Source organism: Gossypium hirsutum, chromosome D07, assembly GCF_007990345.1.
Source record: "Gossypium hirsutum isolate 1008001.06 chromosome D07, Gossypium_hirsutum_v2.1, whole genome shotgun sequence".
In the NCBI taxonomy this organism is placed as follows: Eukaryota; Viridiplantae; Streptophyta; class Magnoliopsida; order Malvales; family Malvaceae; genus Gossypium; species Gossypium hirsutum.
In genome coordinates, this window is record NC_053443.1 from 22,133,369 (window position 1) to 22,161,241 (window position 27,873).

General features: G+C 32.5%; 1 long non-coding RNA gene across 1 annotated transcript; it reads left to right on the top strand.

Moving 5' to 3' along the window:
* Positions 1-21,698: 21,698 nt before the first annotated feature.
* On the top strand, positions 21,699-22,894 carry LOC121219090 (uncharacterized). Its single transcript, XR_005915791.1, has 2 exons — positions 21,699-21,948; positions 22,031-22,894. It is a non-coding gene; the product is annotated as an uncharacterized lncRNA (long non-coding RNA).
* The last annotated feature ends 4,979 nt before the right edge of the window (positions 22,895-27,873 follow it).

Consider the following 27,873-nt stretch of genomic DNA (forward strand, 5'->3'; position numbering starts at 1 on the left):
CGGGGATGAAACTAATCTGATCTGATTTCTTTCCATTGGTTTAGTCAGTCGATCAAAGATGACTAAACTTTTTCTAAACAACCATGGCTGTCCTTCCATAATAGTTTCTAAATCTTCCTCTAAATCAAATACAATCATAAACAGGTTTTGCCCTGCTGATTGAATTTCAAACTTTTGCTTCATTTTCCAAATACTTCTCATCTGCGCTTTGAAGCTATCTGGATTGTAAGATTTCTCTGTCCAAATAGTGCAGATTAGAGTTGGTTTCTCACTTGGTTCCACCATCGAAGTTTTAATCGATAATTGAATCAATTCCTCTACCAGTAAGGAGATCTCATCGCCCCCAAACCCGTCGATGCCACCACTTTCCATCATCCCAAGCCGCAGCAGCCACTGTTCTTGCTAGGATACTAGGGATAGCACTCTTGGCTTCTAGGGTTTTTATGTTAAATTATTTTATTTTCTTTTTTCTTGTTTATTTATTTTTTAAAATATTAAATGTGACACCCTTTAATGCATTTCCTTTTCTCCCTTCCCCTTTCCTTTTTTCTCCACCATTTACCCAAGCCACCGCCAACATGCACCACCGTCGTCGGAGCACCGATCAACCCCCTTCTAACACCGAAACAAAGCTCTCCTCATCATTTCTTCATCCTATGGTTCAGGTTTCCTGAGAAAATGACCAAAACTCTCGAAAACCTGAACAAAAATTTGAAGCTAAAAACTTTGATTCGTAATCGTTTACTGTTAGATCACCTTGAGCTCGGAACATGTTACTCCCCTCAACCTTCGCTGCACTCCCACCGTTTGGATCTTACAGCAGATGCTCCGAGCCCCTAGAACCAGATAACCCGAACTGAAGCTTTGATCTTCTTTTTGTTTGTTTGTGTAGTGTGGATTTATTGTGATTTTTGTATGATTTCAGTTTGGGTATGGTTGCTAAGTGTCGATGCTTATGAGGGATATCGGGTTAGCCATTGGGGTTTGTTGGAATTGTTTCTTTTTTTATCTGGTATGTTAAGGAGAATTTGATGTTTATGGAGGTTGTGAAAATAGTGATGAGTTGAATGGGTGGTGGTGGGAGCCGAGAGAGAGATCTGTGAGAGGTTTGGAGCAATGGGTGGAGTGTTTGATGATGGTGAAGATCGAAGGGAAGGAGCCGAGAGAGGGATGTATAGATGATGGTCGGGGTGATTGTGAAGCTGAGAGAGTGTACTTAGAGGAAGTTATTGATGTTGCCGCCCCCGGCGGTATCGACGGCGTCAAATGACGTTTGTAGAAGTTGGATGCTAAAGAAGGAAAGGGTTTCAGTTAAAAATGGGGAAAGGGTTTTAGTTAAAAATAAAGAAAAAAATAATGAAAGAAATACAAAATAATTTAATATTAGAAAAGAAAGAAAATGTATTTTTTTTAAACTATGGCACATTTCAGACATCATTACCCCTGTAATTGGTGGAGTGGCATCTTTTTAATAACTCGAAAATGTTAATAGCGTATTCTAAGTAGATTTGTCTATGGGTCGGGTTTGGTACCGCTCAAAAAATGAGAGAGTATAAATAAAAAATAAGGCTCATTTGAAGAACAGGCTGGGCCTAAGATAAGTTTTTTTGTCTTGAATCTAACTCGACCTGAATATGCAAAATAAAAAAAAAATTGTAGCTTTTTTTTTCTATTTATTATTATTTTATTGTTATTTTCTTTTTGTTTATTATTATTTTGTTGCCATTTCATAATTATATTGTTATTTTATTATTATTATTTGAATATTATATAACTCTTGTTTTATTGTTAATTTTGTTATTATTTTAGAGATATTTGCTTGTTAAGTTGCACATATTTTAATATTATTAAAGTATACATATTTTTTTAAATTTATTTTCAATTTTTTGAGAAATATTTATTTTAATATTTTTAGTATTTTTTATGTATCATATATATTTAAAAAATTACATAAAAAATAATATAGTCGGGCCGGGCTGCGACGAGTTTTAACATTTTTATCTGAATTTTAATAAAAGTTATTTTAAAAATAAAATGTGAAATTGATACCAATATAAAATTTTAACACGAATATTTTATGGCATAATTAAGAATTCAAATTTAATATAAATATTCAATATGACTAAACAATTCAATAATATAAATAATATAAAATGTGGAATTTAATTTAATAATATAAATAGTATATATAAATAAAATTATTACTATTTATGTTTAGTGATTTTTTTTTGATAATTTTGATTTTTTATTTGAGAGTAAAGGGTGAGAAGTAAAAGTTTAGGGGAAAATAAAAAGTTTTGGGGAATAAAAGTTTGAGGGAAAGTAAATAGGAGAGTAAAATTTTGGAGGGAAAATATTAAAAACAAATTGGAGGGGGAGGGTTTGTGGTAGATGGGAGGTGGGATGGGAAGATAATAAAAGTTTTAGGGAAAAGTGGGAGGGAGTAAAAATTTTGGGGGAAAATAAAAGGTTTTGAGGGTTTTTGGGAGTAAAATTTTGAGAAAAAGTAAATGGAAGAGTAAAATTTTGATGAGAAATAAATTTTGGGTAGATTGGGGGGTTGGGAGCGGAGAAGAGTAAAAGTTTTGGAGCGAAAGTGGGAAGGAGTAAAAGTTTTGAGGAAAAAGTAAAAAAGTTTGGGAGTTTAGGATAAAAATGTAAAATATTATAGTTTGATATTCGAATTATTCGAATTATTCAAGTTATTCAAATTCGAAAACTCAACTCGATTCGAACTCAAAATTCGAAAAAAAAAATCGAGTTGATTCGAATAACTCGATTCGTTTAACTCGAAATTCAAATTTTTTTCGATTTTTTGGAGTCGAATCGAATTTTGCTCACCCCTAGCGTTTAAAATTAAAATTGAGTTGAGAAAGCAGTTTTTTTGAATCGGGTATTTTTTATCTCCTGTTTCTTTTAAATATGTTGTTTTCAAATGTCAAAATGAATTCTCTACTTAAAACTTGAAAGTGTAACAATTACGTCTAGAATTTGATGATATTATTATACCATAAATAAAATTACAAGATATAAAGAAATTTCAGTGACTCCACCACACCAAACAAACAATGAAATAGCCTAATTTTTTTTTCTAATAAAAAAATGGCCTAGTGTTGAGTTTACCCTTCCAACCAAAAACAATCCTATAGAAAGACGAAAAATTAAAAAATATAATATATTTTCATAAGTATATTTGGTAGGAAAGATAAAAAAATTAGAAAAATATAATATATTCATTTTTTTGATAGAGTTGAAAATGAAAGGAAAAGAATATGAAATTTATGAAAAATGCATACATCTCTCTCTTCTTATTTTTCTAATATGGAATGATTTATTTTTATGTATTAAGATAAAAAATTGTCATTTATCCAATTTTTTTCTTTCACTTTTCTTTCTTATCAAGCACACTCAAAATTTATTTTCTTCTCATTTTTCATTTTTCTAATTCTCTCCTTTCACTTTTCTTTTCAACCAATCATATTCTTAGTCCTTGAACTTGTAATTATTTCCGCATTGGCTTCTGAAGTTTTTTTGTCCACATTACTCCCAGAACTTGACAGCTTTTACCAACTTGCCTTTAAACTATGATTTCGTTAAAGTGTGATAATATGATATCTAAGATCGTGCCACATCATCACCTAAATATTTTAAAGATTTCTTTAAAAAATTATAGTTTCTTTCTAATTTTTAATATTTAGTGTATTTTAAAGTGCCATATCATCACACCTTAAAGGATTTCAAGTTCAGGGACCAAATTGAGAAATTGTCAAATTCTAAGACTAATGTGGATAAAAAAGGTTCAAAGACTAAGTTGGGAAAAGTTACTAAGTTCATGGATTAAATGTTGCTTTATCTCTTATAAATATGGGTTTGAATTTGATAATTGGATATATGTTGGAATTTAAATGAATATGTAGTGGTAAGAATAAAAAAAAAAGACTACTAAAGACGATATTAGACTAAAAATGATATATAATAGAAACTTTAAATTATTTTATTTTTATGAAAGTATCTTCAATATGCTAAATTATCATTTTATTAATAAAATAATACATATGAAAATATTCTTATTTATATTTTTATTACTAATGCAATTATTTATTGTTTCATTTAACAATGATTGTAACACCCCACACCTGCTCCGGTCATTGAACCCAAAATGTCACATTCTGTTATCAGAGCAACTCAAACTAATTTTCATACATTTTTTTTAATATAATTGAATCAATAGATGTAACATAATTCATATATTTCAAGTTACACAAATGAAATGCTCATATACTAGGCCTAATGGGCCTATACGTAGTGCCCCAAGGTTATACAAGGTCAAACATAGAGTCAAGACATGGATCCTAACTCAAATTATCAAAATTGAGGTGTGTCTCAAGATAGTGAAGCCATGTCTCAAGGCATGCCTCCTCTCTTTTATATCTCTAACTTTGAAGTTGGTTGTCTCGAAATATTAGGGTTCATGTCTTAAGATAATGTCTCTCGTGTCTTGAGATAGGTCTCGAGACTTAGATCCACTGTTCTGACCCTTAGCTTCGATGTTATCTGTCTCAAGAAAATGAATCTCATGTCTTGAGACCAAGAAAACGATGTCTCTAGACAAGCATGTCTCGAAACCAATACCCATCAATGCATAATTTAATCTTTTTTTGTTCTTGATGTCTTGAGACACTAATGCAATTTCACCTATAATGCATATTTTAAAGTCATACAATTGATATTCAAAACATGCCTAATGACACCAATTCAAAATGCATTAATTCAATATTCGATAACATATTTTTAAAACCTATAATCATGGTAGCTAATTCAAATCACCAAAGCGCACACACAACCAACAAATTAGCAATACTAAAGCATACATATTTAGATATAAATTTAGCATCAAAATACACCAAATAGCCAAAAACAAGTTCCAAAAATATGCAAATAACTTCTAACATCATTAAAACGATAGTAAATTTTGTGCATTAATATGAAAATAAAATCATATATACACTTGTAAAAGGGTAAGAAGACTACATATAAACGATAAAATTCTAGGACACAATTTTTATTAAAAGTAAGAATTAATTTACCTCAAAAACTATATTTATCTAATATTTTAAAATTAAAATTTCAAATTTTATCAATAAAAAAAACATTATTAAATTTTTTAGTTAGTTTGCAAAGTTAAAAGGTTAAATGACTAAATATATACATTTTTGCATTAATACTAAAATTTAAAATATGTATGTCACAACTCACACCTAACTCGATCGTTGGGCCCAAATGTGTGACATCACATTTCGTTTCTAAAGCAACTCATATCAAACAATCACATTACATCATATAATTAAATCATATAAATACATATTAATCATAATTCAATTAATTAAGGGTGAGATAGGATCTCATATAGGGCTAGAATTCCAATCCAAACTATTTTAGTCATGTTTTAACATAATCTCGAGACATAACCCTATGTTTCGAGACAAGCCCCATTTTTAAAATTGATATTTTTGCTTCAATGTTAACATGTTGATCGCCTTAGGATGTACAAACATCCAAAGTAGAAATCTTGCACAAAATATATGGAAAAGCAATATTCACAAGTGTATAGGTCAAGTTGTAATATAGTTACAACGGAGTAGATGAGTACTCCAACGATCGTACCCAAGGGAGGCGAGCACTAAACTAATTCTAACCTAAGCATAAATAGATCTAATTAATACTTTAGATGAATTATATTACGATCAAATAAAAAGAAAGGTTTTTTAAGATTCTTAATAATAAAAAATAAATTGAAAAGAAATAAAGAAATAATGAGAAATCAAATAGTGAATATATCAAATTTGGGCATAGGTGATTAGCTTGCTTTGGTAATCATAATCAATTGTCGCTTCAGGTTTTCTTGTTCAAACAACTAGTCGATATCCTAGTAGGATCTTCTAATCTTCCACTAGAATAACGAGTTGGTAAGAACTATTTACCTCTCGACCTCACAGTCCAAACCGATTCAAGGTTAAGGTGTTCACAGATAAGCCATACCAAATTTGGGTTAATTCCGACCTTAATGACTTTCTAGGGTTGTCAGGCCTAGGGTTTAGGTTCTTCCCTTCCTAAACAGTTGATCCGCTAAGAGAACCCTACAAAACAGTTAATTAATCATAACTCCACTCGCTAATCCCCTCATATGAGGATTAGTTCCTCATGGATCTTATAAACAATATAAACTTGATAGAAAACGTAAACATCAATAATAGTTCAAGAGTATAAAGTTTAGAAGAAGCTTGATTTGTATTAGAATTGAGTGCAGAATCCTCATAGAGTTTGATTATGTTTCAAAAATTTGATTTCCTCCACAAAAGAAAACAACGAAAATAGAAACAAACCTAAAGCCTAAGAAAAGAGAAAAACTAAAGACTAAATCTAAGAGGAAAATTATACAATACGAAAGCTGTCTGTAACATATGTTAAATGAGCCTATTTATAGACTTTAGAGTGGCCGTCATCCTTAACCCTAGGTCAGCTTCCGTCCTCATGCTTAATGTTTGATTGTGCGGACCAAAATGCCCCTGACTCGTAATTATTTCCCGTACAGAGATGATGTCGCGACACACCAGGTCTTTTGTCGCGACATCCAAAGCAGTATGCTTTATCTTCAGGATGTCTTTAGAGATGTGTTGTTGACCGCCTCCAGACGTACTAACGTTCAGAGTGTGAACATTATAACAAAAGATATATATATATATATATATATATATGAGGTGGTATCTACAAGTATATGGGTCCAGTTGTAATATAGTTACAACGAGTAGGTAAGTACTCTGAGGATCATACCCAAGGGAGGCGAGTGCTAGATCAATTTTAAGTTAAACACCGAAAGATCTAATTAGTACTTTAATTTAGTTAAAGTACAATGGTTAAAATAAAATAGATTTTTTAATATTTTTTATAATATAAAATAAAATAACATAAATAAATAAAATTCAAGAGATCAAAGAATAGGATAAATCAAATCTGATTATGGGCAATTAGTTCGCTTCGGTATTTTTCATTAACTGTCGCTTTGGGTTCCTCGTCAATCAACTAGTCACTATCCCAGCAGAATCTTCCTATCTTTCACTCAAATAACGAGTCAGCAAGAACTACTTATCTTCCGACCTCACAGTTCAGATTGGTTTAGGGTGAGGAGTTCACGGATAAGCCTTACCAATTTTGGGTTAATTCCCACCTTAATTACTTCCTAGGGTTTTCAAGCCTAGGGTTTTAAATTCTTCCTTTCCCAAACAGATAATCCGTTGAGTAACCCTACAAAATAGCTAATGGGCCATACCTTCACTTGTTAATCCCCCATCTAAGGATTAGTTCCTCATGGTTTTCATAAATAATATAAAATTGATATAAAGAGAAAATATGATAAATGAATTGAAGTGTAGAGTTTAAGAAAAAGCCTGATTTGTATTAAGAATAAATAGAATTCATAGAGTTTGATTGTCTCCACAATTAAAATCTCTCAAGATAAACAAGAATAACTTTATAATAAATCTAAAACCTAAAAATGAAGAAAAGCTAAATTGAAACTAAAAGCAGAAAACTAAGTTAAGTAATTGGTGTATAACATGTGACAAAGGAGCCTATTTATAGATTTTAGGTGGTCGTCTTCCTTAACCCTAGATTAGCTGATGTTCTCAAGCTTTAAGTTTGATTGTACAAACCAAAACGCCCATTGGCTCGTGTTATTTGCCGTTCAGAGTCGATGTTACGACACATAAGGACCTGTGTCGCAACAAAGGAGTCGGTATACTCCTCTTTAAGATATCTTCAGGTGTATGTCGTGACACCTTCAAGCTGTGTCACGACATCGAAGGCAGTTTCGTGATTTCTCCATTCTGCTCTCTATATTACGACATTGAGCATTTCGTGTTGCGAAATAACGGCCAATATCGGTTTAGTACGCCTTCTCATGGTCTCCTGCACACTTATAAAGTTCATTAGCTCAACCTTAGGCCTCATTCGACCCCTAAGGTCAATAAAAGACTCAATTTGCACATTTTATTGAATTTAACAAAACTTAATAAAACATAATTAAATCCTAATGAAAATGCTTAATTTCAAGCCCCTAAAGTGTGAAAACTAGTTTAATCTGCTACACCAAATTACGGTAGATCAAATTCCTCCACACTTAAGTCATTATTTGTTTTAAAGCAATGTGAACAAAGACAAGAAATAAAAGACGTCCCTTGAGTAGATATTATATAATTATTGACCTTGGAGAACATGACTAAGTGTTTCATATTCACAGATAACTTTAACATGATGAATAATTGACTTATCACTTTTGATTACAAACATCTAATTTCAGTATATTACAAAGTATATAAACATTAAGAGTCTCACCTGTAAGGATCCATCAATAAATCATACAAGCACTTTGATTATCCGAGTAGAATACAAATAGTCGTTTATGCGATTGTTTAATATAATGTCCATTCATGCATAAGAATATTTAGGTTACATAGGAGTTTTCGGCTTGTAACATTTTGAGGCTTAAAATAGGTATGAAATTAAAAAACAGTAAGCATCAAGAGGAGTTATAAACACAAAAATAGTTTGGCACATCATGTAAATTCCTATTCTTTCCCTTTAGTGACCCTTACCCGCTCACCGCCTTATTTCCCCTTCTCTTTCCTTCATTGTTTCTCCAAATAGGAAATCATAGCATGACATGGTAACTACGGCTAGCCTACGAGTTTCTGTGCACTAATGAACGATTTTTTCTTTTTCAATTCATCTCAATCACAAATGTTTTTTTGCTTTTCAAGAAAATTTCCTACTCATATAGATTTTCTTTTTGAATTTTTCTTTTTGTTTTGCACTTTAAGGCTACCTTATAGTTCCCATATCACACCAGTCTTTCCTATTTCACTTTGTTTTTACAAAATTCATTGTGATGTATCTACTTAACCCTTAATACGTATGGTTAGACATCTATAGTCGTACAGTGTAGGACCAAAGAAAAAGGGCAAATATAAATTAATGTTTCAGGCTCGGAGTTTGTAATGAGGTTCATCAAGAAGTGTTAACAGGCTCAAAAATCGGTACTAAAGGTGAAATACAAATATGTCATCTTTTTTGCCCTGGATGTGTTCCAAAGAATGCATTAGGTCATTCCTTAATACCTCAATATATGAAAATTTAATCAACTAAAGAAACTCAAATTCAACCATTTATCATTCATACTAGCATGCTCGTTTCTTTTTATTTTCTATATCATTTGGTACAGTTGATTGCTTATTGCCTATTTACAGTGTAGCATATCAAATTTAATAGTCTAATAATCAAAAGTTTAAAATCATCTATCCTCATGCCAAATTAATTTGTAAACGCAAGCAGCCCATGTACATACTCCTATCCAATCACTTGTATTTCTACAAGCTCAAGCACACAATGGATAAGAAAAATGAAGGAAAAACGTACAAATTTAAAACAAATTTTCTAAGTTACCCACATACTTTAGATAACACATTGTCCTCAATGTGCAACCCATAAAAAGATAAGAAAAGAAATTACCTGATTAGTTGTGATCGTCCTGACTGCTAATGGTGGGTGCTTCTTCCTTTGATCGTTAATAACTTAAATTGTTGTGTCTCTTTTATGCTGGGTTCCTACATAGAAAACTTTAAACAGAATACAAAGCAACTAACAATTCTACTACTACTCATACTCCTACTTAAGATAAATAAAAACTCATCCATAGAAATTAGTACAATCTAGTCAAAAGTCTCAAAATAAAATTCCATCCTCCTCCGAATCATCTAGAGAAGGACCACGCTTCTGTTCTATTGGTGCATTGCCCTTGCCCAAGCCGTATTGTTGATGGGAGCTCCCACCTTTGGAATATGTTTGTTGTTCTGGGCTACAAATGACAGGCCTTTTTGGAATTGAATATTACTGCCAAAATGCCGCTTCATATTTGTCTTTCGTCCCAGGATACTTGATCTGTCGTAATTCGATGTAGCAGATTAAACTAATTTTCACACTTTAGGAGCTTGAAAGCAAGCATTTCCATTAGGTATTAATTATGTTTCCATAAGCTTTCGTTAAGTTAATAAAATGTGTAAATTGAGTCTTTTATTAACCTTAGGGGCCGAATGAGGCCTAAGGGTGAGCTAATGACCTTTATAAGTGTGCAGGAGACCATTAGAAGGTGCGTAATAAATCGGTAATGGTCACTATGCCGCAACATGAAATGTTTGATGTCGCAACATAGAAAGTAGAATAGAGATATCACAAAATTACGTTCGATATCGTGACACAGCCTATGGGTGTCGCAACATACCCCTAAAGGTATCTCAAGAGGAGTATCCTAACTGCTATGTCGCGACATAATTCTTAGTGTGTCGCGACATCGACACTAGACGAAAACTAAACACGAGACATAGGAATTTTGGTCTGCACAATCAAACTTAAAGCTCAGAAACGTCAGTTGACCTAGGGTTAAGGATGACGACCACCTCAAATCTATAAATAAGCTCCATTATCAAATGTTATGGACACCATTCACTTAGTCTAGAATTAGTCTTTTAATTTCATTTTAGTTTTCTCTTTTCTTAGGATAGATTTATTTTCATTCGTTCTTGTTCTATTTTGAGAGATCTGTATTGTGAAGACAATGAAACCTTATGGATTCGCGATCAATCTTAATACAATCAGGCTCTTTCGTAAACTCTATATTGTCGATTTATTTGGCATGTTTTCTCTTTATATCAATTCTATATTGTCTATGGAAACTATGAGGAATTAATCCCTCAATGAGGGATTAACGAGTGGACATATGGTCTATTAACTATTTTGTAGGGATACTCAACGGATCAACTGTATGAGAAAAGAGAAACGTAAAACAGACTCTAAGTTTGACAACCTTGGAAAGTCATCAAGGTGGAAATTAATCCAAAATTGGTATTGCTTATCTGTGAACACCTTCACCCCAAATCGATATGGATTGTGAGGTCAGAAGATAAGTAGTCCTTTCTGACTCGTTATTCGAGTGGAAGATTATAATATCATACTGGGATAGCAACTAGTTGATTGATGAGAAACCCGAAGCGATAGTTGATAGGAATTACTGAAGTGAGCTAATAACCCATAAATAAATTTGATTTATTCTATCTTTTGATCTCTTATATTTTATTTCCTTATGTTATTTTCTTTTATTATTATAAAAACCCTAAAAACTTCCTTTATTTTAACTTTGTATAACTTAATTAGAGTACTAATTAGATCTTCCTGTGTTTAGGTTAAAATTTATCTAGCCTCGGAATACTTGCAAAGTGTTTCGCAGTAAACAAACTATATTACAACCTGACCCATATACTTGCAGACACCGCCTCAAATTTCATATATTTTGTAGCAGTATTCACATTTTAGATGTTAATACGTCTGGAGGCGATTCGTACTCTTGAGCAGCATCTTTTTCCTCAAGATTAGTCCCATCAATATAATAAGTTTGTGCTAAGCTAAACATATCTAGAGGGTAATTCGGAGCGCGTAACCCATGCATTCTTGCAAATTCTTAGAGTATTGGGCATGTTTCCTGCATCCACCTAATCATTCCATCGAGCTTTGCTTCTATGCTTCCGCAGACTTCTCTTCTAGCCATTGACTAATCTCGATATTTTAACAATACTAGTACATCCATCTTTTCCTTCCTCTTTTTGTTCTATTCGGTAATTTACTTTCGCTGAAGCTCAACATATTGTGTATATAACGTGTCTCCAATTATGCTCCTTGTTGGCTCCATGAACTGCTCGTTTTCACTCATTGACACTTTCGCCTTCGGGCATAGTGCTGTCACCAGATGAGGAAAGAATAATCTGGCTTTTTGGCTCTTTATGCATCATTTCATTTTCTGAAAGACCTAACACCTACACAAATCTATTTATGCTATAAAATACCATGTGAAAAATTAGCTCGAAAGAAATTAACGTTAGAAACATTTAATGCGGTGCAATTCTGGTGCCGATGAATTACATCCATGTCTTGGTGACAGGAAACATAATCGACTGATTGAAATTTGTTGGTAGCCCAGTATCCGACCTATAGTTCCAATTACCTGTACCCCGAGTCAAGTATTTTATAACATCTTTCATATTAATATTTTAAAAATTTTCCAAATCAACGCTATCACTAAAATCTTTTTCATAATACGGGATGTTATAAAACTTGCAAATATCAATAGGGGATATTGAAACTTCCTCCCCTCGTATTGTTACCTCACTTACAATACCACTAAACTTGCCTTTTATTATTTAATCCTTAAGAGATGCATAAAATTCTTACACTACTGGTATGACTGTGTTTCCAGTAGGAGTGACATAGAACTGCTCGCACTGATGGTATGTACCAAAGTCCAAATCTCTTTGTAATTGACCATAGAGGGTTCAAACCCTCGTTCTTAAATTAATGGTCTCCCTTGCAATTCAAGAAAATACTTTTCCATATTCAGACTGTGGAAGTGGTTTGGGTTTGAAATGTCCGATGTTTATTGGACCAAAGTTCTCTTGCTCTTTCATGGAGGCATTCTTTTATCAAAGTTTCTAGTAGAAATATAGATGAACAATAATTAATGGAACAATAAAATAGAGTTGAGAATACTTAACTTCAGCCTCCTTGGACTCATATACGCTTCCTGTTTGATCTATTGTATCTGACCTTATATTTAAAGATGAAAAATGAAAAACTTAGGTTTTTGGTGAAAAAGTGGTTTGGAAATTAAAGCCTGTAAAGAGGTTTTAGAAGGGTTGGGATGTTAAAATTAGGGTAGGTTAGTTTAATAGGGTGTTTTTATGCTTAAAATTATTGTTTTTAAGGTTAAAATATGGGTATTTTAGAGGTTAAAACGTCGAGTTACGCAATTGGGTCGGGTTGACCCTACAAAAAATTACAGTGATGTCACGACTTAGGAGTTCCATGTTACGACATCTTTAACAGATTGCCCATGTCGCGACACCGGGGTTCGGTGTCGCAACACACCCCGTAGTTTTGAAAATCTTGGAGACTATCTACTATGTCGCAAAACAAGGCAACGATGTCGCGACATCAATATGATCCATGTAATTCTTTACTTCTATTCGCCATGTTACGACACGGAATGTCCGTGTCGCGACGATAATACCAGTTTCACAAATTTTCACTCTTTAGAGTGCTTTCAAGTGCCTAGAAATTCTGACTTTGATCTACCTGTAATATTTTAATGAATTGGTTAGAAAAATATACAATTTTGTATAGTTAGTAAGGGTAAGCTAATGACCTTTGTAAGTGTGCTAGAGACCATTAGAAGGTGAAATAAACAAACACTGGTCGCTATATTGAATTATAGAATGATCAATGTCGCAACATAGGGAGCAAAATGGAGAATATCATGAAACTACCTTCGATGTTGTGACACAACCTAAGGGTGTCGCGACATACCCCTTAAAACATCTCAAGAGGAGTATACTAACTGTTATTTCGTGACACAAGTCCTAGTGTGTCGCGACATCGACTCTGGACCACAACTAACACGAGCCAAGAGGCATTTTTGTTCACACAATCAAACTTAAAACTCGAAAACGTCAGCTAACCTAGGGTTAAGGATGATGGCCACTTGAGATCTATAAATAGACTCCTTTGTCACATGAAAAGGACCCAGTTACTTAGTCTAGAATTTTGCTTTTAAATTTCAGTTTAGTTTTCTTTCTTTTTAGGATTTAGATTTATTTTCGGTTTGTTCTTGTCTTATCTCGAGAGATTTGATTTGTGGAGATAGTCAAACTTTGTGGATTCATTTTCATCTTTAATACAAATTATACGTTTTCTTAAACTCTACACTTCAATTCATTTATCATGTTTTCTCTTTACATCAATTCCATATTGTTTATGAAAACCATAAGGAACTAATCCTTCTATGGGGGACTACCGAGTGGAGGTATGATTTGTTAACTGTTTTATAGGGTTACTCAATGGATCAACTATTTTATAGGCATGGCAACCTTAGGAAGTTATCAAGGTAAGAATTAACCCAACATTGGTATGGCCTATCTGTGAACACCTTAACTCTAAACCAGTCTAGATTGTGAGCTCGGAAGATAAGTAGTCCTTGTTGACTCGCTATTTGAGTGGAAGATCAGAAGATCCTACTGGGGTTGCGACTAGTTGATTGATGAGAAGCATGAAGCAACAATTAATGTGGATTATTGAAGCAATCTAATCACCCATAACCAGATTTGATTTATTCTATATTTTGATCTCTTGAACTTTTATTTCCTTATGTTATTTTATTTTATTATTGTAAAAATCCCCTTTTATTTTACTATCGTACTATAACTAAATCAAAGTACTAATTAGATCTTCCGGTGTTTAGGTTAAAATTGATCAAGTGCTAACCTCCCTTGGGTACTATCCTCGGAGTACTCACCTACCCCGTTGTAACTATATTACAATTGGACCCATATACTTGCAGATAGCGCCTCATGGATATATCTTTCACTACAGTATTCACACTCTGGACGTTAGTACATCCAGAGACGTCTTACACAAACCTATAAAACTCAACATCCATGATTAAATCTGATAATAAACAAGGTAAGTAAAAAATAATAATCATAATACTTTTTTTTGCACACTAAAATAAAATAAAATAAATTTTAGAACACTATCTAGCTAGTTTGTCTTTTGATTAATATTATTTTACAATTATCAGGGTGAGTTTGGACGGGCAGTGCGTTTACCTGCGATTAGTGTAAAAACACGGTGGCGGTGAGATTAGATACTGTAGCGATACTATAGCATGAGACAAAAAGTAAGCTAAACGCACCGCACAACACCCCATTGCCCATCCAAACCCACCATCAATCTAATAAAAATTTCACCATCGCAATCCCTAGCAACGGCGCCAACAACTTGACCACCTATAAACGTGTTATCGTTTATAGTATAAATATCGCACTAAAAATATATATAATTAAATCGGCATTGTCCGCAAGCATACGAGTCAATTTGTAATATAGTAAAGTTTATAATGTAACACTGGTAAGTATTCTAAGGATTGTACCCAAGGGATTGCAGATTGGAGAAACTATTATTAAATTAATTACAAAAAATAATTACTAATCTAATCGAGTCATGATTTAGTAGTGTAAATCCAAACCAAAATATTAATTAAACTAATTAAATTACTTAACCTAAATTAACCTAATGAAATTTCCTATTCCTAGTGTCAACAATGCGAGCCTCTAGCCTATGATCGATTAAATCCCTAATTAATAAATAGAAGATTAACTAATTTCATAATTCAGATTTTAATATGAATTAGTTATTAATTAACTAGTATTACCTCCCAGCTTTTACTAATTAATTAATCGACAGAGACTCGTTTATCTACTGACCTCACTTTCTCTACCGAGATAAATTATGATTTACTTGGCAAACTTGTCTTTCGACCTCAGTTCACCTTTGATTACTTCCTAGGGTTGTCAAGCCTAGGGTTTAAGATCACATAATTTGTACCAACTAATTCTATTATGAACCCTTATTCTTTTATCAATTAATCGATTTAATGAATTAATTAGTTCAATAAACGAATCATACAAGATATGAATAAAGCGCAATAATCTATTCTAATATTTATACAACAAAAAATTGGTCAGATCAACAAAATATAAATAAAAGAAGAGAAGATAAGAGATAAGAGAATGCTCATGAATATATATTGAAGTGTGGATCCGATGCAATCTTCGCTTGCAAGTGTCTTCACATCAGAATAGAAAAGTTTCGACTAAACGAACATAAAAAGAAAATACAAAGAAAATTGAATGAGAAAAACTATGTTTGATAGATGGATTGATCCCTATTTTGTGTACATAAGTTTCTTATTTATTGGCTAAAATATGTGAACTTTATGCCTGATATCCCCTCGATACTTTGGGTGCAAGTAAGAAATAAAATCTACGAGAATCTGCCAAAATATGGTTGTTGATGTCATCATTTCTTGTGACTCATGTTTAGGCTATGGCTTAACATAGGCTACTATGGCTCAACACAAGGTGCGTGTCGCGCCATAGACTTTTTATGTCACGCCATAGTAGTCATTTTATGGCTTTGGAAGTTTTTGTCGTGCTTTCACGGCTCGGGAAGCTTATGCAACACTCGCCCCAAGTTCCTACATCACTGGGCCTAAAATTAAGCCCTCTGCACACTTAAATATACAAATTAAACCCACCTAAGGCCCGTGTCAGCCTAATAGGTCATCAACACTAAAAAATGTGTTAAAAACACTTATTTTTATTAACTTTTAATATTAACTACTAAATACTGGAAACATAATAACAAATACTAAATTGCCTAGAAAACAAGCTCCTTAAGTGTGGAAATAGACTGTAATAACTACTACATTTGACGGCAGGTCAGTGGGTACCGCTTGACATCAGACCTTCTTCTATTCTTTTTGACTTCTTCGAATATTTTTTTTATTTGGAAATTTCATTACTTAAGTCTCAAACTTTCTTACTTTTAATGTAGTATTTGTTATGATGGTTTTAAATTAGTGTTGTTATTGTCACTACTCCAAAACAGGCTTTTAGCGGCATTTTTTAGGCCTTTAAGCGCCGCTAAAATTATTTGCGGCGCTTCCACAAGTGCCGCAAAAAATGCAGCTATTAACAACGTCGCTAACGTTTGTGACGCTTTTAGAAATAAACTCCATTAAAGGTCATGACTTTTAGCGGCGCTGTTCCCACAAACGCCGTTATAGATCATGACTTTTAGCGGCGCTTTTCCCACAAATCTCGTTATAGATCATAACTTTTAGCGGTGCTGTTCCCACAAACGCCGCTACAGATCATGACTTTTAGCGGCGTTGTTCCCACAAACGCCGCTATAGATCATGACTTTTAGCGGCGCTTCTCCCATTAACGCCGCTATAGATCATGACTTTTAGCGGCGCTTCTCCTACAAACGCCGTTATAGATCATGAATTTTAGCGACGCTTTTTTTATAAACGCCGCTAAGAACATGACCTTTAGCGGCGGTTTTTTAAAAAACACCACTAATTTTGGCAAATTTGTAAAATAAAATTTTCCATATTTTCAGCCCTCTTGTAGCATAGAAACCAACCAAAAGCAACAAATCTAAATAATATTTCAAATTAAACAAATGATATATAATATAAATATCAATAAATAAAATATAATTCATATTATTCTTACAATAATGTTAAAAGTTAAAATGATAAAAATATTTATACGATAATCTAAGATGGCGGATGTTACGACTGTTGAAACATCTTCATCATATTCTGAAGCTGTTGTTGGAGTTTGTTGTACTTTCTGCTCTGCTCTACTTCCCTCGCTGCAGCCTCTGCTTCTCTCACTGCTATCTCTGCTTCCCTCGCTGCTGCATCTGCTTTAAGTTGTAGCTGGAGTTCTTCATATTTTCTTTGAACCTCAGCTTCTCTCGATACTACCTCTGCTTCCCTCGCTGTTGCATCTGCTTTAAGTTGTAGCTGGAGTTCTTCATATTTTCTTTGAACCTCGGCTTCTCTCGATGTTGTCTCTGCTTTAAGTTGAGTAATTTGCTCAACTGTAGTCGCTTGCATCTGAGCCATCTAGTCTCTTAACCTCTAAACTTCAACTTGAAACTGACTCCCCGAAGGCATGTATTGCTGCGAGCTGGATCCAAAATATTGGGTTGGGTTAACAAAAGATCCTTGAAATCGAACCCGACCATACCTTTTGAGACCCAAAACTTCAATAATAGTCCGGTTATATATCCATATTAATATATGTTATATATTAAAAATATAGATTTTAATATTTAAGTTATAATATTTATGTCCCAAATTGATTGCGTTTTTTGTACGAATGATTGTGTTTTTTGCCTGAATGTAGCAAACCATATTCCTTTCTAAGCTGCTGCAGAAAAAAAACTTGCTAGAGAAAGGGAAAATTTTGTGTTCATATTCCTTTCTAAGCTACAAGAACTGTTACCAAGTAAAATAATTTATTTTCAACAAAGAAAACCGAACATATGAGGTACAATTTGTGATTAAAGCAAAGTTTAAATGTGATTATGAATCAGTTTACATGCAATTACGAGTCATAGTTAGAACATTATAATTTAATATACAATCCAGAAAATGAAAGTGCAACCCAACATTATATTTAAACCCAACATTATAGAGTTCGGTCTCCAGACATGGTTGATTTAGCAGCAAAAAACAATAGAAGGTACCATCTTAGCAGTAAAAACCAATAGAATGTACCATCGTAGCTGCAAAAACCAATTAAAAACCTTTATATCCTAAATCCAAAACCAATTAAAATAGAAAACCTAAATTATGTTTTGTAAACTTATGCACTATTTAATCACAAACAAATTAAAAATATATATCAAGACAAAATAGATTTAGGCATTCGAAAGCATACATTTTATGGTCAAAATGTAAGACAGTAAATGATTAAAACCCTAAACAGACTAAATTGCTAAAGCTAGATTAAGAGAGAAGAAAACAATACCTTTAGGAAGATGAAGAGAAAATAAATCGGTTCGGATCAGATTCCACGAGTAAATTCCAAAATGCGAACGTTTTATTTGTTCGGAAACCCTAAAACTAAGGACGAACTTCAATGTTAACGATTCAAACGAGTAAATTCCACGAGTAATTTCACACAAACAAGAATAACCCAAACCTTAAACACGCAAAAAAAAAGGGAAATGAAATTGGTTCAACCTTACCCAAAAACAGAATCTCTACTGGTTTGTCTTCGTCTAAATGTTGTGAATAATCGAATAGGTAAACCAACGAAATGAAGAATCGAATAAACTAAAATAAAACCAGTAGCAGTTCTACAGGATCAACTCAGTGAATGACCGGAATTAGGGATTTGGAAGAGATTTCGAAGGGGAATTAGGGATTTGGAAGGGGAAAAATTTGAAATTAGGGGCTGGGTGCAAGAAAGGGGAACAAAAATGCGACGTTAAGCAAAACAACAATGTTTTGAATAATTTTTCAGTTCCTTAAATGAAACGACAACGTTCTGAACATTTTCTAATACACAGTTGCGGCGTTTTCAGCCAAAATACCGCTAAAGCTTACAATTTTGCGATGATTCTGAGAAAAACACCACTAAAGAGTTAAAATCATTTAAGCAAATGATGTCGTTTTCGTACACTTTTTGATATATTTTTTGTGGCGTTTCTATAAAAAAAAACACCGCTATTGCATACCTTCTGCGGCGTTTTTGATAGAAACGCCACTAAAAATCAAATTCTTGTAACCAAACGGTGCCGTTTTGTATAATTTTTAACACATTGTTGCAGCGTTTGTGGTCCAAACGCCACTACTTTTAAAATTTTTCAAATATTTAATAATTTTATAAAATTAAAATATGATATATTAATATGACATTATTTTTAATTCTATTAATTAGGAAATTTGATTTATAGTGCTTGTATTTTTCAAAAATTTTATAGTAGGAATTTAATCTGTAGTGTTTGTATTTTTCTAAAACTTCAAATTAGGAATTTAACTCTGTGAAGTCAGGTTGTATTTTTCAAAAATACTAATTAATCTAAACCCTAAACCATAACCCCTATCCTAAAAATTATAAACCATAAACCCTATACCTTAGACACTAGATCATAAACCCTAAACCCTTAAACCTTGAACCACAAACCCCAAATAATAACCCATAAACCTTAAACCTTAAACCTTAAACTCCAAGCCCTTTTATCCCTTTAACCCTAAATCCTAAACCTATAAATCATAAACCCCTAACCCTTAACCCCTAACACTTAAACCCTAAGCCCCAACCTTAAACCATAAACCACAAACCATAATCCATAAACCCTTAACCCATATCCTCTAAACCTTGAATCATAAAACATTAACTATAAACCCTAAACCCCTAACCCTTAACCCCTAACACCTAAGCCTTAAACCCCAACCCTTAAACCATAATCCCTAAACCCTTAACCCATATTCCTTAAACCCTAAATCATAGAATATATATAAACCTTAAACCTTAAACCCTAAATCATAGAACATATATAAATTATAAACCTTAAACCTCAACCCTTAAACAATAAACAATAAACCATAACCCCTAAATCCATAATCCCTAAACCACTAATGCGTCTAAAGCTCAACAAAAAAAAGAGGTTGTTTTGCTTAACTTTTTTGCGGCGTTTTCAAAAAACTGTCGCTAATGCTTGACTTTTGCGGCGTTTTTTGTAAAGCACCACTAATGTCTCTAAAGCTCAACAAAAAAACGAATCCGTTTGCTTAAAATTTTTTGCGGCGCTTCCTAATGCTTGAATTTTGCGGCGTTTTTATAAAAGAGCCACTAATGTGTCTAAAACTCAACAAAAAAACGTTGTCGTTTGCTTAAAAATTTTGCGGCTCTATTGTGAAAGCACTGCTAATTCTTGACTTTTGCAGCGTTTTTCAGAAAGCGCCACTAATGTCTCTAAAGCTGAAAAGAACAACGTCGTTTGCTTAAAACTTTTGTGGCACTTTTGAGAAAGCACCGCTAATGCTTGACTTTTGCGGCGTTTCCTGATAAGCGCCACTAATTTCTCTAAAGCTAAAAGAAAACAACGTCGTTTGCTTAAGACTTTTGCGGTGCTCTTGACTTTTGCGGCTTTTTTTTAGAACCGCCACTAATGTCTTTGAAGCTCAACAAGGAAACGGCATCGTTTGCCTAACTCTTTTGCGACGCTTTTGGGAAAACGCCGCTATTGCTTATATTTTGCAGCGTTTATTTAAATTCGCCCGAATGCTCGATTTGTTGCGGCGTTTCAAAAAACGCCACTATAAATGCCGCTAAAAGCCTGTTTTGCTGTAGTGTGTGTTATTTGTTGTTTTTGCTTTCTTTTTTGAATTAAGCAAAGAAAGATAACATTGCAATGGTATCTTTTTTATGTTTCAAACTTATTTAAACAAAACACACAAAAAAAACATGTAAAAATTTAGATTATTTCGATTAACCACCTGAATTAATCGAAATTATTTTACTCAGGCAACTGTTTAAATTCGTGTCAAATGAGTGTACGATAAAAACTTTAACAACTACTGATGAAGACAGACTCATTAAATATATATGACTATTAATACATGAAATTTAAAATTATTTGTATTTATTTATGTTACATAAATTTCGTTCATTTGTTTACTCCTCCAAACTTGTTACCACTCTTTAGTTGTCTTATTTACATTTCCCTTACATGCATACAACGCAAGCAAAGGCAACCCCGGCCGTGTCAAAATTATTAACGCACAACAAATTCATTGCATTCTATCCCCCCCCCCCTTTCTGGATTGCAACCCAACAACTTTCAGTTTAGAAGAAAAAAGAAATGTAGATATCAGGCAACACTCTGGGAAAGATGAACCATACCAACTCAAAAGGTCTTCTTTGTCTCCTTGGGTATATTGCTCGTAACCATCGGAAAAGTGAACTCCCACTTACTAAAATAGTACTAATTTCGTCATGTTAGCCCAAATCTGGCTGGAGTTCAAGCCTGCAAGGAAACTTCATTTTCAATGCCTTGGTAGATGGATAGAATCTAACAAATAAAATCAGTTTTTATTTCTTGCTCAACTGTTTCAACTTTCAATACAAATATGGTTTCAGCAAGAAAACAAAGCACCTGTCAAATTAACAAGGAAAACCATTATAAAATTGCAAAACGAATCTTTCCGCCCTGATTCATACATGCATCAATGGTAGTTGATAAAAGCAGAAACGCAATCATTTTCTTCCTCACATTTTTATTTTCCTATTGCTATCGTCAAAGAAAGTGACTTTTATAAAAGAACCCACGGCTAATTGGGACTTTACTCACTCTTACTTGGATGAGCATCATCCAAACTCAGAGAATCTTACGTATCTACAGCTTCTTCCCCTTCCAACACAGGTTTTTCAGTTCTCGTGTAATTATTAGCCAAGACTATTTATATATTATGACTAAAAATACTTTGTGTTTTGTGGGAATTCAGGGCCAGAGGAGAGAAAGGTTTTGGTTGTAGGTTGGTATGGGTTCTGATGAAGAAGAACGATTAGAGAGGAAGAGTGAGGAATTGAAGAAGATTGTGGATACATGCATAGCTTGCTTATGGTCGTTTTTGGTGAGTTTGAGCGGAGCCCTGATGTTGGGATGGTGGGGATATGAATATCATCCAACAAATAGTCAGCTTTGGTTGGTACCCTTTGGTCTTATTCTGTTTGTAACCCCACTCATCATTTGGTTCGCCATTTTTGTTTCTTATTTCTGCAATTTTACTGGAGATGGTTCATCATCATCACTTCATGACCCTGAAAAGATGATCGACCATGTTATTCCCACTCGCTAATCCTATTCATATTGTTTCTTTCAAGCTTTTCTTTCATTTTGGGATAAACTATACTAGAATTGCAGGCTTTTTCAATATTAGATCGCGCCTTTCCTTGTGCATATATTTTAACAGTTTTAGATTATTAGTTGTAATTGCTTCAAGCATGAGATATTGACACGGTATCAAATTGGTGAGTTTTATATGATTCAGTAATGAAATATGTAGTAGGTGAAATCAATGAGAATCACGAACATCATGATTCGTGATGACGATGATGAGTCAACTAAAAGGCAAACTAAACCCAACAATGGCGTCTTCCCTAGTTTTTGTATGTAGACTTTAACGGTAGTCTGCCCCTTTGTTTTAATTAGTCACTATGCTTTTTTTTTTTTGAAGTACGTAGTTTCTCTACTACAACTTAATGTTTTTAGGTTTTTTTTTTTTTTGTTATTTTCCAAAATGTGTATTTTAAATTATGAGTTTAATTTTTCCGTTAATGCTCTTAAATAATTTGATGCGGTTTTTTTTCAAATATGTGATAATGTGGTATATATACTTTGGTAAAATATGTAAAAAGAAGAATTTAATTATACAAAATTTGTCGAGATCAAATGTTTAAAAATGATAAATTATATTATTTGATGGAATTAATTGAAAAGGTTTACTTTTGAGATTAAAATTTTCATTTTAAAAAAAAAATTAGAAATAAAAATACATAACATGAAGACATTTTTTTTTTAAATTCCGACCTTAATTAATGTTGTTTTTATTTCATTAGAACAATTTTTGAAAAATGATATTATGAAAAAAAAGGATATTTTCTAATGTTTGGATAATTAATTGTAAAATATTTTTTTATTATTCAGTAAATTTTTTTTGAAATCATTTTTCAAAACTTTTTTCTAATGAAACAAATACAACATAAATTATATTTGTTATAAAAATATTATAGAAGTGTTTTCCTTTGACAATTGAAAATTATTTTATAATAAGATAATATTCTATATAGACTTAATAATAACTAATATCTAATTAAAACTTACTTTAAAATTACCTATTATATATATACAAACACGAGAGCTTATAGTAACACATTAAAACTGAAAGGAATAAATGGAATTAACTTAGATTTAAACAAACATTCATGTTTATATTATTAAAATATTTATATTCATATTTTATACACTAAATAATTAATGTTTATAAATTGCAATATATATTTATTATTAAAAAATTAATATACTTTTTCAATAAAATTTTAAGAATATTACATAAAATATTAAATTATTATTAATGTTCACATATATTATTAAAATAAAATCATAATATAAAATAAATTTATTAAAATAATATTTTTGTTATATTATATAATTTTTTACTCATAAAATTAAATATAAATATATATGTTTAATAATATTAAAAAATATAATATTGGTGTTTGTTGAAAAATATAAAACCGGCAATTTGGTACCATGGGGAGTGCCCACTCCCTTGCCCACCAAATCTGTGTGGAGATAGTTTTCATATTTTGATGTTGGCAATTTATTAAACCTTATATTTGGGCTATGTTGACTACATGGTGAATATCTAGCCTATTATGGAAGATCGCTCTGCTTGAAAATTCAAATATTGGTAATTGATTTGGATCGAAATGCCCCAAAGCAATCCTTTTGATTATGGACTTCGGATTGGATCATGATTCTGCTGATGAGTTGCCAAAAGTCAATATTTACTTCATATTTTAATATATTGTATTACTCTTATGGTATTTTTGTTTTATTGGGATTGTATTAGATCTTTCATTGTAAGTCTCGAAATCAATGTCTATATATTTGAGAAACTTGCCTAGGAAAATTTATTGAGGGTTAAGACACATAATCATTATTAATAGAATACTTTTGTAAAAGTGCTATTTTTATAGTGAAACCTGTTGTTGTGGTTTTACTTGCTATGACCACAGGGGGTGATCATAGTAGTGAGAATGTTGTATCTTCAAAGTCCAAGAGTAATGGAAACAATCACGCTTTATGTGTGTGTGTGATTGAGTAGATTCACTATGTAATTGTTGAAAAGAATGCATATTTCACACTAAGTTAGGCTCCGCAGACGTAGGAAAATCAAACTATGTAATCATCTTCTTATGCCTTATGTGTTTACTGTTTTCTTATTCAATGCCTAGAGAAGTGCCCGCCAAGTCAAGCACTAATTTGGTTGTGTAGTTTCTACTCTTAGCAACGCACTTTTTGCTAACAATTGGTATTAGAGCCTACCACTTAAAGTGAGATCCAAAGTGTTGCTAACATTTAGATATAGAAGGTTCATCCACATCAAAACCCCCTATGCTTGATGTTGGAAATTATATCTACTGGAAAACACGCATGAAAGCCTATATAAAGTCAATTGATAAGAAAGTTTGGCATGTTGTGTTAACTGGATGGGAAGCACCTAAGATAGATAGTGACAATGGGAGAGTTACAAAGCCAGAAATACGGTGGACTATAGAGGAGAAGTTGGTAAATGCTAATTCAAAGGAATTATATGCAATTTTCTGAGGAGTGTCTATGCAGGAATTCAAAAGAATCGTCAAATGCACTATAGCAAAAGATGCTTAGGATATCTTAGAAACAACTTATGAGGGAACCTCTATGATCAAGTAGTCAAGGATGAAAATGTTGACTTCAAGATTTGAAGGCTTGAGGATGCAAGAATAAAAAACAATAGGTAAATTCTATGCCAACTTGTGTGACTTATCAAACCAAGCTTTTGAACTAGGGAGGAATATTCAAATGCCAAACTTGTGAGAAAGTTGCTCAGATCTCTCCCTGAAAGGTTTTCTATCAAAGTCACTACTATCAAGAAAGCTAATCATCTTGAAAAATTGGCTATAGATGAATACATTGGTTCTCTATAAATCTTTGAGATGAATCTATTATAGTATGCCCAAAGACTAATCATAGGATAATTGTAATTACATACTTGTTTTACCTTTTTTATTAATATAAGACATTATCATTATTATTTTAGTTTTTTTCTGTGTATATAAATAAACTGAATTATAATAAAGCCCTAAGAAAATATGATTATTCTTAAAAGGTCTTTAGTTAAGTATTATTGTGGGCTTGGACAACAATAATGCATTGAGAATAATGTGTAGTTGATTGATGACAAAAAAATTGTCATTGACATAGGGGTGTCAAAATCAATACATGAGTATGTGTTGGAAAAGAACATATTGGACGGACCCGCTATGAGTATGTTTCTTGGATTATTATGTAATAGTCACAATACTCATAGTGATAACTATGTATATGATCCTCAGACTTGAGATCATCATTGTCCTAACATCGTGAGTCGTATATTTTGATACAGTCAAACGTCTACCGTCACATGTTATACTATAAAGACTAATGTTGGATATACCACAATCCATGTAGTGGGATATAGTTGATCAAGATAGGATTTATCCCTCCCACATAATGGGAGCAATATCTGAGGAGGCCTCTTGATGGAGCAAAACTAGAAATGCATGGTCATGCTCGAATAAGTTGATATGATATATCACACTTATTTATTTATTGTAGTCTACTCAGAAAATCAAGAAATATGATATTAGACTATACAAGTGTGACTATTCCATGACTTGTGTCCAATTTAGATATTAAGGATAAAAGGATATAATACATGAAAAGATTATCACAGAAAGGTTATGTTGAATTATGACTTCTTGTAACTTAGGTAGCAATAATGCATTGCTAGATGTCACTCATTGTTTGTATTATTAGAAATATTCTAGTATTACTACTAACATTACAAGAACCTACAGGGTCACACCCTATGGTTAAAAAACAAACAAAATCGAAACACATTTGGTATTGTGTTTAACTATCACATGAAATAAATTAATTATTGAATTAATTTAATTTGACAATTAAATATTAAATGAATTAAATGTACAAGCTTGTTGTACACAAATAGAGAACATAATTAAAATTAATATATGAATTTGATTCATATAAAATTTTAACAGAATATAGTTGATCAAAATTATTATAATAAATTATTATTATGATTTCGGTCAAACATTGAAACATGGTAGTTATAATTCTTTTTCGAAAGAATATAGCGTGTTTAGTGCTTTCCATATGTTCTCTATAAGATTTGATTCTACTTTCAATATATGCATACCAAAATACCGAATTAGGGTAACTGTGTTTTAAACAAAAATTGACAAAAAGGGTCTAGCATCCGTTTTAGGAGATTTTTCTCTGGAATAGTTCCAAGAGAGTTTTGCGGTCATTTTAATATCAGGTGGACTACATAGAGGCTAGAACATTTTTGTTGTGGCTTAGAATTGACATCAAATCAGCAGCATCCCTTCATCGTTTTCGGTTAAAGGTATATCTTCAACCTTATTTCAACATGTTTCATTTCTCGTACATGGATCCATAGTTGTGGATCACCGAAATATTTTTTTCGCTACACCACGAGGCGTATCAGCGGTCCCAACAACCACTAATTTCACCACACATCAATGATGACTCAACCATGGGAGGAAATTAAATGATTCCTTTGCTAAAAATAACAAAGGGTATTGGGGCTTAACAACTATAAAATGAGGCCTTCATTTCATAAAAAATGTACCAATTTTTAGAGAAAAAAGCATTTGAGTGTTCTTTGCTTTTCTTATGGCTTGTTAAGCATTTGCTTGCCACAATATAAGGCAAAACACTTGCCAAGAGTGAGCAGCTAGAAAGTATAACTTGAGAACATATATGTGATTTAACATAAAGAGGAGGAGAACCACATGAGAAGCTACAAGGAGTAGTTGCAGATAACCCCCTGTAGTCCAACTGTTTTATCTTATTGTTGTGCAATGGCCTTGGATAACCCCCTTGGCTAATCTTCTTCCCTTTTTCTTTATTGTTAATTGTTGCTTTCTATGTTGAAAGACATGTTTTCATCTCATCTTTATGTTTTCAATTTAATAAAGTATGACTTAATTTTGTTTATTCAGAATAAGTATGAATCATGATTTGAGTTGATTGGTTTTTGTATTATGAATATTCTGTGCAAATGGTTGTTTCATTCATTTAGGTTTAATTCATGTTAATACTTATAACTGTAAGGTCAACATTTGTAAGTTAATGAATTATATTTAATCTGAGAAGAGGTGATAGTTAATAAACAAAATACCTAAATGATGCATAGCATGTCGATATTAAAAGATGATTGTTGTATGCATAAACTGTATAAAATGCCTGAAAAAGTGATTTCTAGGTTAGTTTGACATAGACATATGCAAGGTGACTTAGGGACATAATAGGACTTCGAGAGAAGCCTATGCTTAAATATAAAATTGGGTTTAATGAATTTCATATTGTCACAATCTTTCGTGATATTCTTATTATAACTGTCAATAAACTCTTACTTGGTGAAATACTTGTTTTAGTCTATTCATGTTATGTTTATTAAATCTTGTGTGTAACTTTCTTGTTGCTATTATTCTT